Source organism: Lathyrus oleraceus, chromosome 2 (assembly GCF_024323335.1).
Source record: "Lathyrus oleraceus cultivar Zhongwan6 chromosome 2, CAAS_Psat_ZW6_1.0, whole genome shotgun sequence".
Lineage (NCBI taxonomy): Eukaryota > Viridiplantae > Streptophyta > Magnoliopsida > Fabales > Fabaceae > Lathyrus > Lathyrus oleraceus.
Window position 1 is genome coordinate 291,746,722 of NC_066580.1, and position 16,499 is coordinate 291,763,220.

Consider the following 16,499-nt stretch of genomic DNA (forward strand, 5'->3'; position numbering starts at 1 on the left):
CAAAAAATCTTCCAAAGGAAGGAAAGAAGGCCAAGTTTCCACACAATACCATGAAAGAGGGGAGACTTACAATCCCACTAACTAGTATGCTTATGCCTTTTATGTCACAAATTTAGCGCTATGTTAAGTGTCATACCCTGATTTTGGTCCTGAATTTTTTCCATTTTTTCATTTTTATTTGGCACTTGGCCTAAAGTTCATTTGCATACATTCATGACCAAACGCAACCATCCATTCCCAAATCCATATTTTGTGATAAACATTGGTTATTATCTAGCTTTTTGATCATGGTGCTCTGTGATTACAAAATGGATTTTAGTTATTTGACTTTTTTAATTTTTAATTTTAATTTAATTTCAAAGTAAATCTAATTCCAAATTTCAATTTAATCTTAATCGTGTTTTACTAATGATTCAAACTCTAATTGATTTTAATTTCCAAATGAATGTTAGATTGATATCAAAGTAATTTTAACAAATCATAGATTGATTCGATTTTAATTGGTTTTGTTGGTTTTTTTATTTTAAATTGACATTTTGATTAGTATTAGATTTATTTCTAAAATCCATATTCATTTCTATAACCACAAGTTCATTTCATTCAAACCAAGTTTGTTACAACCATTTTTTTGTAAAAGTCATAAGTTTCCGACACCAGATAATCATTGCATTTGCCATTGTCGTTCCAATTCCAAAAATACATTTGCACAAAATCATGACATTACACAAGCATTACAATATCACAAAGTCATTATACTTCAAAATTACATACCATTTAAACCAAATTCCATGAATAATTTCAAACCAAGTTACAAATTATCCTCATAGGACATCGATAGACATTCTGATTACAAAAAGAAAGGGGTCTAAAATATAGAAGTCCATACACAATTGACCAACGGGAATAATAACAGTTTCGACCAACACTCAATTCATGAATTCAGTTGACAGTAACTTTCAAGACATTAAGTCTGTTGTGGTTGGCCAAATATATTCTATTCACTCAAGACTCCCTCTACTTTCCACCAGCTTCGGTCATGGTTCATTGAATGATACATTCATTTGGTGAAATTTTGAACACCAATTGAAGGAGCTTTTCTCTCTGGAGTTGCTTCCTCGTCTGATATGCTGAGAATTCTCCCCTACAGAATAGGCAAAAAAGAATTTCAACTTTCTGAGTCCACAACAGTATTGGGCGAATCCGGGAATGCCAATTCTTCTGTATTGCCTAATGATAATGGAAACTAGAAAAAGAAGAATAACAGGAATAAGAAAAACAAACAGAAAGTAAAAGATATTTCATTCTTGCCTGCATTACCAACTGCAATATTGAAGGATGCCGGTCTTTCTACTAGCTCTGTTGAAAATAAACCCAGGGAAGACATCGAGTTAGATCAGGGATCACTTCAGTCGTCATCTCTGTATAAAGACCCAAACCAATATTCAAAGCAAAAATATTCAGAAATTGAAGAATCCCATGGTAAAATGAATAACCTGTTGAAATCACAGCATTCTCGAAGGATGCCAAGAAACATGCAGGCTAATAGAATAACAGAGAAATCCCATGGGAGTGATGCTTTGATGTGGGCACCTGTTAAACCACCAAACAAGGGCATCTTGGATGAATCAAGTGAGAAAAGTAAAATTGAGGCAATTGTTCCTGCAAAGAGTGATCAGCAGGTGCATAATTTAAGAAATAAGAGGGCTGAAAGGGAGAGATATATTCCAAAACCTGTTGCAAAAGAAATGGCTCAGCAAGAAAGTTCACAACAAATGGTCTCCTCAATCAGTCAGGCTCCTGTTCTTCGTCTTGGCGCCCAGGGACGGGAAATAGATGAACATGGAAATGTTGTTAATATAACTAAGCCAAGCAACCTTAGCACATTAAAGGTCAACATTAATAAACAGAAGAAGGATGCGTTTGAAATACTAAAACGTATTTTGGAAGTTGATCCTGAATCTAATCCTCATTTTGATGAGAGGATGAGTATCGATAAAACAAAGCTCCTGCTACTCCGGCTTCTGCCCCTGCTACTCTAGTTAATGCTACTCTGCAAAATGTTGCTCCTGCATCTCAAATTCAGACTCCTACGCACCAGCCTTCTCAAATTGATGATGCTCCTCCACAGTACAATTCAATGATTTTTGAAGCTTTATCAACAATCAGAGATGCCATTGGGTCCGACTTGAGTGCTATTGTTAGCTTCATTGAGCAAAAGCACAACATTCCTCAAAACCATCCTTGCGCATCCATGAAACAGTCCCAGACGTGGCAAACCAAAACCAAACTATAACAGTCATTGAATGAAGAAGCTTTTGCTCCAAATTTCACTACAGTAACACAAATAATTACCAAGCGTTAAAATTTCAGAAAAATCCCAAATTGGCATTGAGACAAAGTTAGAGCGAAAAGTGCGTAGGTAGAATTACCGTTTCCAGATTGTAGCATCAAACAGGACAACCCGATTCTGAGCACAAAAAGCACTTCCAGGAAGTTTCTCTATTGAATCTTTGGATACCAAATCGAAACCCTAAAGTTGCGGATATAAAAAGGGAGAGCGAATCAGTGAGAAGAGGACGAAAAAATTAAGAGGCGGACAAGAGATTTGAAAACCCTAAACACGAAAAGATCCAAAATTTGGAGACCACGATAACCTGAAAGCTAGCGAAGGGAGGCAGTTGCAAGCTTGTCATTACCGCCACCGAAGGTGAGTTTTTGCTTGAATCTCTCTGGAGCATTTGATTGAGAGCGAAAGGTTGAGGATGGGTGAAAGTGAGACGGAGAGGGGAACGATTTAGGCTAGTGTGAGCTTTTGAGAGAGAGGGTTTTAACGAGAGAGAGCGAGATAGGGAGAAGCAATTTCGAGAGAAGCGCGATTGAGAGGCGCAAGAGGGAGTTTGAACACGATGAACTCTTCTGGGTTAAGTTAGAGTACCCCTCGCCTTTTTCTTTCTTTTATTATTTTTATTTTTATTTTTTCAACAAAACCACATTTAAAACTACAAAGGATTACACGTTAAGTCTTCTTGCTTTTTTTTATTTAATAGAGTATTAATGTTTTTGTTATTCCCCAATCCATTAGCTCTAGAACCCAACAGCCAGGCGGTTGGGTTTAATTTTCTGTTTTTTCTTGGTAGTCCTACAGACTGTTTTTTATATTAGTTTTTATTTTAATTCTAATTTTTAATCTATCTTGGTTTACTTATCCAAATTAGCATTAAAATTATAAATAATCATAGATGGTCTAGTGGAGAGATGGTAGTTTCTAGGTCTTTAGTGGAGTGGGTTCAATACCCACATATGGCATTTTATTTCTTTTAGCATTCATTTTTTCCATGTTTATGTTTTAGTATAATTTCTCCCGTACTCATATTTTCTTTATCATTTAATAACACAAATTTGTTTTCTTTTAATTTCATCATCCATTCAAAACCATTTTAAACTATTAAAATCACACTTTTCTCGATTCAATGTCGAGCCCATTTCCACACCCTTGTAAGTCGATTGCTTTTAAGCATCACCATCAACCTCACATAGCTTACTCTTGGGCTTTCTTACAATGAGCCGGTTCTCTTGCACTTACACTCATACTTTGCATCATTTGTTGTTTGGGCCCGATTTAATTGTTTCGTGATTTTGAATCCCCATTTGACAAAATGTACCCCCACTCCCCCGATGTGTAATAATTTTGTACTGTTTTATTTCTTTATTTATTTGACTGTTTAGTTAGATACTAACACAAGAATAAAATCAACCATTTCCAAAAGATCAAAAATAAGGACTCGATCCAATGTCGAGTATTTTCTCAAATAAACAAATCAATTCATTTCTCCCCCCTATTTCTATTCTATTTCTTTCAAACTTTCATCAAACGCTTGATTCAACGTCGAGCCATTTTTTCTAATAAAAACTCAAAAAAATACTAATTCACAGTTAAGACCTTTTCAATAAAATGGAAGTGGAACGTGGTGTATACCGCGCACTCCTGAGACTAGGATTCGAGATGTATATCGCGCCAATCCTAGTTCTCGCCATCATCCACTTTTGTTTTCTCTCAAACACTCATTCAATTTCTCTTGAACGTCCATCAATACTTGATCTAGTGTCAAGTCATTTTTCACAACAAAACTCAAAATACCTAATTCTTATTTAACATTCTTTCAATAAAGATGGAAATGGAACATGGTGTATACCGTGCACTCCTGAGGCTAGGATTCGAGATGTATATCTCGCTCATCCAAGTTCTCGCCATCACTCAAAATACATCCAACAAATCAAACTCTTTTTCGCCGCCGTGCGATTAATCAAAAACCTTTTTCATAAACGAAAGGTATCCTGTCTTAAGTGATATAAAACAATGTTTCGGCCACAATTGTTGAGTCGAGATAAGTGACGCTTTTCCGAATGTAGATTTATAAATCCGTTCGATGTGTGGTACGCGTCCACTCCTCATCTGTTTTGGGTAAAACGATGTTTTTGTCGATTAATACAACATAGCTTTCGCTAAAATCGACCAACAAACAAACATTTTTCTACCCAGAACTACGTAAGCCTTTATTTCTCTTTTGAGATACGTAGGAGCAGGATTCGTAAATCTTGTCAGGCCCACTAATAAAAAACTTAGGTTTAGTCCTTCGTCAAAAATCCAAAAACATTTCTTTTCTCTTATATTCTTTCTTTCCCACCTAATAATTCGAAAAGCCTAACATTTCAAACTAACACTAACGCACACAACTGACCTAATGGTTCCCGTTGAGTACAACGGACGTGAGGGGTGCTAATACCTTCCCCTTGCATAATCGACTCCCGAACCCTAATATGGTTACGACGACCAATAATCATTGTCGTTTTGTCTTGGGTTTTATCGATATTTCCCCTTTCCGTTTTAGGAATAAATAAAGTTCGGTGGCGACTCTGTTCAGTCCATCATTGCGAGCGTGCGATCGCGCTTCGCTTTAAAGTCGTATCCCCAATTTTTTCGAGGTGCGACAGATGGCGACTCTGCTGGGGATTGCAATCCCTAAGTGAGTCAAGCCTAGTTAGGACGTTTGTGTGCCTTTGTTTGTTTAATTGTGTGGCTTTTTTCTATATTTATTGCTTTTTATTATCTTTATTATTATATTGATATTCTGTTGTATATTGGTTCTATTATGATTGTTGGTATTTGGGTATTTGATTGCAAACCATGTGGGAAAGACTCTACACCCGAGTCTAGAGTGAAAAAAACATAAGATAGGACGATGGTTGAGTAGTACGGACTCCCGAGGTGGATACTTCGCAAGAGTCGGTATGAGAACCTCACTTAGAGTAGATTCTTTTGCAAATATTATCGTCCGAGGTGTATACCTCGTAAGCTTCAATGTTTCAAAGGGGTCCATGACTCTAAGAACCTTTTAGAACATTGAACCTTTGGCCAACTAGAAATGATGGTTGCGTAGTATGGATTCCCGAGGTGGATACTTCGTAAGGATCGATACGAGAACCTCGCTCAGAATAGATTCTCTAGATGGAGTTGACGATTGGAAAGTATTTTCCGTAAGCGTCAAACAGTCTTTTGAATCCATGACTCTGAGTACCCCATGTAGAACCCAGTCGATGGTTGCGTAGTACGGACTCCCGAGGTGAATACTTCGTAAGAGTCGGTACGAGAACCTCACCCAGAATAGATTCCCTTGATGGAGTTGACGACCGGAAAGTATTTCCCGTAAGCGTCAAACATTCTTGTGAATCAATGACTTTGGGGATCCTTTGTAACCAAACCCTAGACCATACCCGGTGAGAATCCCGTTTTGGAAAAGCAATCAAATTTATCAGTACCTCGGACTTTTGAACACGTGTATAAAAAAAACACAAATATGCATGGCTTGCATTGTATTCATTCACTTTTCATTGCATCTGCATCTCATCATAACGCATGTCATTTTCCAGACAAAATACAAAAAAAACTCATTCATCCTTTGTCCATGATCAGCAAAGTGATTCCTAACACGCGTTTAGAACAAAGAACCATGTCTCAAGATATGATGGGCGAGCTAAGGAAAAGTCAAGAAGCACTGAAGGAGGAACTTAATCTTTTGAAGAGCCAAATGAGTTGGGTCTTGGAAACCCTGCAAGTCTTGTTGAGAAAAGAGGGTCACCCAATATACACTGTTGCAACAAAGAGAGCTACTACCCCACATCCATCTGGTGTTACCCCAAGTCAAGGGAAATTATATGTGGCAACTCCTCATTTACCAGTATATGGACCTCCCTCAAGACGTCATCATCAACATCCTCTGGCTATTGCTCCTCAAAGTCACCAAAGCCAGGTTCAGAATAAAAATCAGAATCAGAACAAGAGGAACAAGGATCACAATGACTCGATTCCGGTGCCATATAGCAAGCTCTACCCGCAACTGATCCAAAATGCTTTGGTGACCCCTCGAGCTCTCACACCTGTGTCACCATACCTGCCCTGGTACAATCCAAATGCAACATGTGAATTCCATAAAGGGGCATTGGGACATGACCTGGATTCTTGCTTAGCAATAAAAGCCTTGGTACGGGAACTCATTAACAAAAAGAGCTTAGTCTTTGAAGAAGATCACCCGAAGATCAAGTGCGGATACCATACTGGAACAATGGGGCACTCCATCGAGGAATGCAAGAGCTTTAAGCTCAAGCTGCAAGGATTGATTGACATAAGGTCACTAACACTCAAGGAGGAAGGCTCAGGTACATATACCTTGATTTCTGAGCCAGGTAATGAGAAAGGGAAAGGACCCTTGAGACCCCTCAAGGTTTTGTACCACAAGGAAGATGTCAGGGATGTGGCTAATGAGCTATCATTGTTTCCTGGTAAGAGCATTGAGATACCGTCTTGGATTTCCAATGTCACGACCCATACCAATGAAAGAAAAGGAGAAGTGAGTAGTGGATCCAAGAGGATTGCGTTCAACGATGAGAATGAAGGAAAAGAATTTGAAGATCATCATGCCAATGTCAAAAAGCTTGTTGATCCAAACCTTCAAGTTTGAAGAAGTCAATTCCCTAGAGCTGGCAATCATTTGGCTGTTTCAACACTTCTTTTGTAGTTTCCTTGCATGTTGATTGTTAATTGCTTTTAAGCATTGTTGTTTTCTTTGAATTGGTAAGATTAATGAAATGTTTATGCATCTTTTGAATTAATCCATTCGTATTCACTCGTTTTTCATTTATGTTAAAAATTAAAACACTCATCTCATTCACTTTTGTTTATCAAACCGTTGTGTTAACAAAGATTGGAAGGAGGATGATGAAAACGAAACACCTGAAATTGTTGTGGTATGCTTTTGAGTAAAACCTTGTCGATGATGTAAGGCATTGTTTCAAATCCCCAAATACTGAAGAGATAAGGAGTTAATCCCTAGTCAACCACTTTGAGCCTATAAGTTGGTGTTTGTTTCGGATCTAAAACCCTTAATCTTAACCTGGGGCAGGGTAGTTGTGTTCAGATAGTTTGATCATGCATTCGATCTTTCAAAAAAAATCGTCCATATGAACACCCTCCAATTAGGTTCAACCACATGTTATCCTTCGCGCACATGTTGAAGTGTCGAAGAAGTTGAGAAAAGATAAAATTAGTGTTGGTTGATCCTCATCCACCAATAATGTGGCAGTCACACGCATAAAAAAAAAGATTGAAAAAGTCTGTTAAGTCAAACACCACAAAAATGACAGGCAAAATTAGGGATAAAGAAAATCAATCAAAAGAGGTCACCAAAATCCTCAACAAAACAAAAAAAAAATATAATAAGGTGACTGCCATTTCAAGAAAATTCGTCTTGAATCCTCATCACACCTCCGAACCCTCTTGGAAGTCGAATGCGTGTATTGAATTAACTGAACATAGGAACTGGAGATCATCAAGAAGAAGGGTGGGTAAAAATAAATTTTGAGCCTTATATCCTTTTGTTTAAAAAAAAACGTGAACCAGACCACGTTACAACCCTTAAAAGACCTAATTGAGGCAGGGTTTATTTTGAAAGCATACTATAACAAGGTGTGTTAACTTGACTCCAAACGATTTTTGTTAATTATGTGATGGCACCAACTTGCATACTGTGAATGACTTGATCACCATTGCGTTCTTATCAACGACTCGTTCACTGTATTTCACCCATTCATATCAATAAACTTTGATTTCAAATTTTGGCATAAGTATTGAATTAAAATTACCATTTTTGAATGAACAATCTTATTTGCGATTCAACACTTAGCATCAAAGAAATTCAATACACAATTGAGGAACTTGATGGAGTGAAAGAAGTCTAGTCAGGGGAAAATCACTTTGAGCATCAGTTAATTCGAGCTAATCACCCTAAGGGTCATCTAGCCAAGAGTAATCTGCTTCAAGAATCAGACCGGGGCAAGCCACCTCAGAGCTCAGTAAGTCCAATCACTCCAAGGTTAAGTTAACCAAGAGTAGTTTGCTTCAAGATTTAGACCGGGGCAAGCCACCTCAAAGCTCAATGAGTCCAACTATCCAAGGAAAGTCAATCAAGAGTCTACCATTCCAACATTTGGTTAGTCAAGTTCAGACCATTGCAAGTTTCAAACACTTGGGGCAAGCCATCTCGAGGTAGTCTCATGGCAAGTTGTTTTCAAACCCACTTTCAAGGTGAACATTTTCAAAGACCTAACAGACTGGGGCAAGATGAGCCACAGAGGGCAAAACCTCTTTCTTCGTGCTTTCGAACTGCTCAAACAAATTCTGCCATACGTCAACAATTATTGAGTTTAAGACGAGTGCCCGAAAAGTATGCTAGCACGATTCATTAATCCTCCAAAAGGATCCATTGGCTAAGCTGTGGCTATTAAACTGGATAGAATCCTCCTTTGACAACATCTATCATAAAATATTTGGTTGAGTTCTTGGTGTTGAGGAATCATGAGCTTCCATAAAAAGCCTTTACAAACTCCCAGTTTTCCCAGTGTCAGCATTCTCATAATCATGATCGTTCATATATCATGCATAAAAGGGAATTAAAATCATGCATAGCCGAAATGTACTTCGTGCTCATTTTGCATTGACCCAGGTCTTGTTGTCGATCCTATGATCCTTTCACCTTTGATTCCAGTTTGTATTTGGTGCCCTTAAACCCACATCCGGTTTTCGCAGTCATTTTCAAATCCAATTTTTGTTCAATACTATTCAGGTCATATATGAACCTGTTGTTGAGCCTTATTCCAGTGTCAGGTCATATATGAACCTGTTCCCCAGATTTTTTCTCTGTTTGTTCAATACTATTCAGGTCATATATGAACCTGTTGTTGAGCCTTATTCCAGTGTCAGGTCATATATGAACCTGTTCTGAAGATTTTTTCTCTGTTTGTTCAATACTATTCAGGTCATATATGAACCTGTTGTTGAGCTTTATTCCGGTGTCAGGTCATATATGAACCTGTTCTGAAGATTTTTTCTCTGTTTGTTCAATACTATTCAGGTCATATATGAACCTGTTGTTGAGCTTTATTCCGGTGTCAGGTCATATATGAACCTGTTCTGAAGATTTTTTCTCTGTTTGTTCAATACTATTCAGGTCATATATGAACCTGTTGTTGAGCTTTATTCCGGTGTCAGGTCATATATGAACTTGTTCTGAAGATTTTTTCTCTGTCTGTTCAATACTATTCAGGTCATATATGAACCTGTTGTTGAACCTTATTCCAGTGTCAGGTCATATATGAACCTGTTCTGAAGAGTTTTTCCCTATGTTGTTCAATACTATTCAGGTCATATATGAACCTGTTGTTGAACCTTATTCCAGTGTCAGGTCAGATATGAACCTGTTCTGAAGAGTCTTTCTCTATGATTGTTTCAGTGTTGTCAAGTCATATATGAACCTGCTGTTGAGCTTTCATTCCAGTATTACCAGGTCATATATGAACCTGTTGATACACTCTTGAATTTTTCTGAGTTTGTTAGGTCATATCTGAACCTGCTGTCAGAACTTCTTGGTATTCTCCCAGCATTGTCAGGTCATATATGAACCTGTTTGTTGTGCTTTATTCCAGTATTACCAGGTCATATCTGAACCTGTTGTGACATTTTCTTTCTTATTCGGGTTTAGTAAGTCATATATGAACTTACTACCGAAATCTCTTGTGTTCTAAATGTTGTTTATCAACTTTCACTTTGAGTGCTCCCCAGTGTGTGTCTGATTCTCCAGCATGATTTGTCTTCCACAGCAAATTTGTTTTTTTTACCATTTATCTGTCTCCCTGTGGACCATCAGCATTCCCCACAGTTTGGTCTGTCTAGTGGCATCTCCTGTTAAGGGTCCACCATATCCCTAGCAGATAAAAATTACAAAAAAGAATCATGCAATCATGCATCCATGCATATCATATCATATCATATCATATCACATCATGTCATAGGGATTCAGGATCAAAATCCGGGTCTTCTTAGTATTTAACCATCTCCCACTATGATCATATGAAGAGTGTCCTACTTCATACTCTCTAGTTGAAGACGCTTAAATAGGGGCAACTGTCATACCCCCGATTTTGGTCCTGAATTTTTTCCATTTTTTCATTTTTATTTGGCACTTGGCCTAAAGTTCATTTGCATACATTCATGACCAAAGGCAACCATCCATTCCCAAATCCATATTTTGTGATAAATATTGGTTATTATCTAGCTTTTTGATCATGGTGCTCTGTGATTACAAAATGGATTTTAGTTATTTGACTTTTTTAATTTTTAATTTTAATTTAATTTCAAAGTAAATCTAATTCCAAATTTCAAGTTAATCTTAATCGTGTTTTACTAATGATTCAAACTCTAATTGATTTTAATTTCCAAATCAATGTTAGAGTTGATATCAAAGTAATTTTAACAAATCATAGATTGATTCGATTTTAATTGGCTTTGTTGGTTTTTTTGATTTTAAATTGACATTTTGATTAGTCTTAGATTTATTTCTAAAATCCATATTCATTTCTATAACCACAAGTTCATTTCATTCAAACCAAGTTTATTACAACCATTTTTTTGTAAAAGTCATAAGTTTCCGACACCAGATAATCATTGCATTTGCCATTGTCGTTCCAATTCCAAAAATACATTTGCACAAAACCATGACATTACACAAGCATTACAATATCACAAAGTCATTATACTTCAAAATTACATACCATTTAAACCAAATTCCATGAATAATTTCAAACCAAGTTACAAATTGTCCTCATAGGACATCGATGGACATTCTGATTACAAAAAGAAAGGGGTCTAAAATATAGAAGTCCATACACAATTGACCAACAGGAATAATAACAGTTTCGGCCAACACTCAATTCATGAATTCAGTTGACAATAACTTTCAAGACATTAAGTCTGTTGTGGTTGGCCAAATATATTCTATTCACTCAAGACTCCCTCTACTGTCCACCAACTTCGGTCATGGTTCATTGAATGATACATTCATTTGGTGAAATTTTGAACACCAATTGAAGGAGCTTTTCTCTCTGGAGTTGCTTCCTCGTCTGATATGCTGAGAATTCTCCCCTACAGAATAGGCAAAAAAGAATTTTAACTTTCTGAGTCCACAACAGTATTGGGCGAATCCGGGAATGCCAATTCTTCTGTATTGCCTAATGATAATGGAAACCAGAAAAAGAAGAATAACAGGAATAAGAAAAACAAACAGAAAGTAAAAGATATTTCATTCTTGCCTGCATTACCAACTGCAATATTGAAGGATGCCAGTCTTTCTACTAGCTCTGTTGAAAATAAACCCAGGGAAGACATCGAGTTAGATCAGGGATCACTTCAGTCGTCATCTCGGTATAAAGACCCAAACCAATATTCAAAGCAAAAATATTCAGAAATTGAAGAATCCCATGGTAAAATGAATAACCTGTTGAAATCACAGCATTCTCGAAGGATGCCAAGAAACATGCAGGCTAATAGAATAAGAGAGAAATCCTATGGGAGTGATGCTTTGATATGGGCACCTGTTAAACCACCAAACAAGGGCATATTGGATGAATCAAGTGAGAAAAGTAAAATTGAGGCAATTGTTCCTGCAAAGAGTGATCAGCAGGTGCATAATTTAAGAAATAAGAGGGCTGAAAGGGAGAGATATATTCCAAAACCTGTTGCAAAAGAAATGGCTTAGCAAGAAAGTTCACAACAAATGGTATCCTCAATCAGTCAGGCTCCTGTTCTTCGTCTTGGCGCCCAGGGATGGGAAATAGATGAACATGGAAATGTTGTTAATATAACTAAGCCAAGCAACCTTAGCACATTAAAGGTCAACATTAATAAACAGAAGAAGGATGCGTTCGAAATACTAAAACCTGTTTTGGAAGTTGATCCTGAATCTAATCCTCATTTTGATGAGAGGATGAGTATCGACAAAACAAAGCTCCCGCTACTCCGGCTTCTGCCCCTGCTACTCCAGTTAATGCTACTCTACAAAATGGTGCTCCTGCATCTCAAATTCAGACTCCTACACACCAGCCTCCTCAAATTGATGATGCTCCTCCACAGTACAATTCGATGATTTTTGAAACTTTATCAACAATCAGAGATGCCATTGGGTCCGACTTGAGTGCTATTGTTAGCTTCATTGAGCAAAAGCACAACATTCCTCAAAACCATCCTTGCGCATCCATGAAACAATCCCAGACGTGGCAAACCAAAACCAAACTATAACAGTCATTGAATGAAGAAGCTTTTGCTCCAAATTTCACTACAGTAACACAAAATAATTACCAAGCGTTAAAATTTCAGAAAAATCCCAAATTGGCATTGAGACAAAATTAGAGCGAAAAGTGCGTAGGTAGAATTACCGTTTCCAGATTGTAGCATCAAACAGGACCACCCGATTATTAGCACAAAAAGCACTTCCAGGAAGTTTCTCTATTGAATCTTTGGATACCAAATCGAAACCCTAAAGCTGCGGATATAAAAAGGGAGAGCGAATCAGTGAGAAGAGGACGAAAAAATTAAGAGGCGGACAAGAGATTTGAAAACCCTAAACACGAAAAGATCCAAAATTTGGAGACCACGATAACCTGAAAGCTAGCGAAGGGAGGCAGTTGCAAGCTTGTCATTACCGCCACCGAAGGTGAGTTTTTGCTTGAATCTCTCTAGAGCATTTGATTGAGAGCGAAAGGTTGAGGATGGGTGAAAGTGAGACGGAGAGGGGAACGATTTAGGCTAGTGTGAGCTTTTGAGAGAGAGGGTTTTAACGAGAGAGAGCGAGATAGGGAGAAGCAATTTCGAGAGAAGCGCGGTTGAGAGGCGCAAGAGGGAGTTTGAACACGATGAACTCTTCTGGGTTAAGTTACAGTACCCCTCGCCTTTTTCTTTCTTTTATTCTTTTTCTTTTTATTTTTTCAACAAAACCACATTTAAAACTACAAAGGATTACACGTTAAGTCTTCCTGCTTTTTTTTATTTAATAGTGTATTAATGTTTTTGTTATTCCCCAATCCATTAGCTCTAGAACCCAACAGCCAGGCGGCTGGGTTTAATTTTCTGTTTTTTCTTGGTAGTCCAACAGACTGTTTTTTATATTAGTTTTTATTTTAATTCTAATTTTTAATCTATCTTGGTTTACTTATCCAAATTAGCATTAAAATTATAAATAATCATAGATGGTCTAGTGGAGAGAGGGTAGTTTCTAGGTCTTTAGTGAAGTGGGTTCAATACCCACATATGGCATTTTATTTCTTTTAGCATTCATTTTTTCCATGTTTATGTTTTAGTATAATTTCTCCCGTACTCATAGTTTCATTATCATTTAATAACACAAATTTGTTTTCTTTTAATTTCATCATCCATTCAAAACCATTTTAAACTATTAAAATCACACTTTTCTCGATTCAATGTCGAGCCCATTTCCACACCCTTGTAAGTCGATTGCTTTTAAGCATCACCATCAACCTCACATAGCTTACTCTTGGGCTTTCTTACAATGAGCCGGTTCTCTTGCACTTACACTCATACTTTGCATCATTTGTTGTTTGGGCCCGATTTAATTGTTTCGTGATTTTGAATCCCCATTTGACAAAAAGTACCCCCACTCAAAATACCTAATTCTTATTTAACATTCTTTCAATAAAGATGGAAATGGAACATGGTGTATACCGTGCACTCCTGAGGCTAGGATTCGAGATGTATATCTCGCTCATCCAAGTTCTCGCCATCACTCAAAATACATCCAACAAATCAAACTCTTTTTCGCCGCCGTGCGATTAATCAAAAACCTTTTTCATAAACGAAAGGTATCCTGTCTTAAGTGATATAAAACAATGTTTCGGCCACAATTGTTGAGTCGAGATAAGTGACGCTTTTCCGAATGTAGATTTATAAATCCGTTCGATGTGTGGTACGCGTCCACTCCTCATCTGTTTTGGGTAAAACGATGTTTTTGTCGATTAATACAACATAGCTTTCGCTAAAATCGACCAACAAACAAACATTTTTCTACCCAGAACTACGTAAGCCTTTATTTCTCTTTTGAGATACGTAGGAGCAGGATTCGTAAATCTTGTCAGGCCCACTAATAAAAAACTTAGGTTTAGTCTTTCGTCAAAAATCCAAAAACATTTCTTTTCTCTTCTATTCTTTCTTTCCCACCTAATAATTCGAAAAGCCTAACATTTCAAACTAACACTAACGCACACAACTGACCTAATGGTTCCCGTTGAGTACAACGGACGTGAGGGGTGCTAATACCTTCCCCTTGCGTAATCGACTCCCGAACCCTAATTTGGTTGCGACGACCAATAATCATTGTCGTTTTGTCTTGGGTTTTATCGATATTTTCCCTTTCCTTTTTAGGAATAAATAAAGTTCGGTGGCGACTATGTTCAGTCCATCATTGCGAGCGTGCGACCGCGCTTCGCTTTAAAGTCGTATCCCCAATTTTTTTGAGGTGCGACATTAAGCAATCGTAATTGGACTTATGCAGAAGTCACAACTATTTGAGGTCGGGCAATAGAATTTTGGTGTTAATGCATGTTAGAGACATAGTATAATGGACTGTGCTCATGAAATATACCACGCACAAAAAGAATATGCAAAAGGTGTGGCCTAATCTCATCTATACTCATATCAATTTTTCAATCAACTAGCATTAGGACTTTGAGATGTCATAGGCCAAATGGAAGAATGAATGAAAAAAGGGAATAAGATGAAAGGGGAGGGGAATGAATGAAATCATAAATTGGTCAAAGGAGGAGTTTTACCAAATTAATATCATCCATTCATTTTGGGAGATGGAATGTACATTCCATCAATCCCCTAAATCCAATGATATTAATTTGACAAAGTCAAATCAACCTTGACCAAGCCCCAACAACAAGAGTTAAACATAAACAAGTCATCACAATTGGTCAACAAATTTATTTGGCATTTATTCAAATTAAAAATACTAAAAGAGTGCATTTAAATTAAATATGGTTTGTCCAATTCCTAAAAACTCATCAAAACACCAAAGAATTGACCATGAGATTTATCATAGGTCAAACAAGTTCAAAGGACCTTGGAGAAAAAAATTCATAATTTTTGGACATTTAAAAATATTTTTTGAAAATTAAAAACAAATGCAAAATCAATTAATTCATGAAAAATATTAATAATGATCCAAAAAATTATTTTAATTCAGAATATGAAAGAGAAAAATATTTGAATTCTTTTGGTGAAAGTCCCATATTGTTTGGATCAATATTGAATTTAATATGAATTATTGAAAATAAAGCAAATAAAATGAAAATTAAAATATCAGAAAAAACGTGGACCACTTGATCTCCCTCATTAATTGAGGTGGCAAATCAAGTGGCCAGGAGCGCGCTATCCACGCTGGTCACTAGTCAGCGTGTGGCAACATTGGTAATTCAAATGCACGCTCTAGATTAAACAATTCAAATCAATCCAAAGGCTCAGAACCAAGCCAACACATCACCGGCGTCCAAAGGCCGATCGTCTTCTCCAGCGACCCTGGCCAGACTGGTTCACTCATCACCTTTAAAAAATGAAAAAAAAGGACATGATCTGAAATAAAAAATAGCGTAGAACACGAATCTGACCTCAGTTCATCCTAACTCCAAGTATATTGAGAGATACATGGAGTTGAAATTTGAGGTACATGAACTGAGTTACTTCGATTTGGCCTCTAAGCAACTCAATCTTCTTGCCTACATGGGTAGGACTTCAGATAACCAAAGAATCAATAGAATTGAGCAAGAATTTGAGAGAATCGAAGAGTTCAATTTTTTTGGAAAATACCTTCAATGGAGGTCTGGATTCAACTGATCTTGATCTTGCTTGTGCTTGGTCTCCATCCACTTGCTTGCAGAAGAAGGTTGGATGCTTACAAGGTTGTGGATTCCTAGAGATTTGAATTTCAAAACAGTGGAAATTCAACCTTAAATTCAAAAGAATTTCTCAAGTTTATCCTTTGCAAAGTGAGGGTTTGAGATGGCGGATCAAAGCTGGCGCGAATGTGTCTGAAATTTTGAGC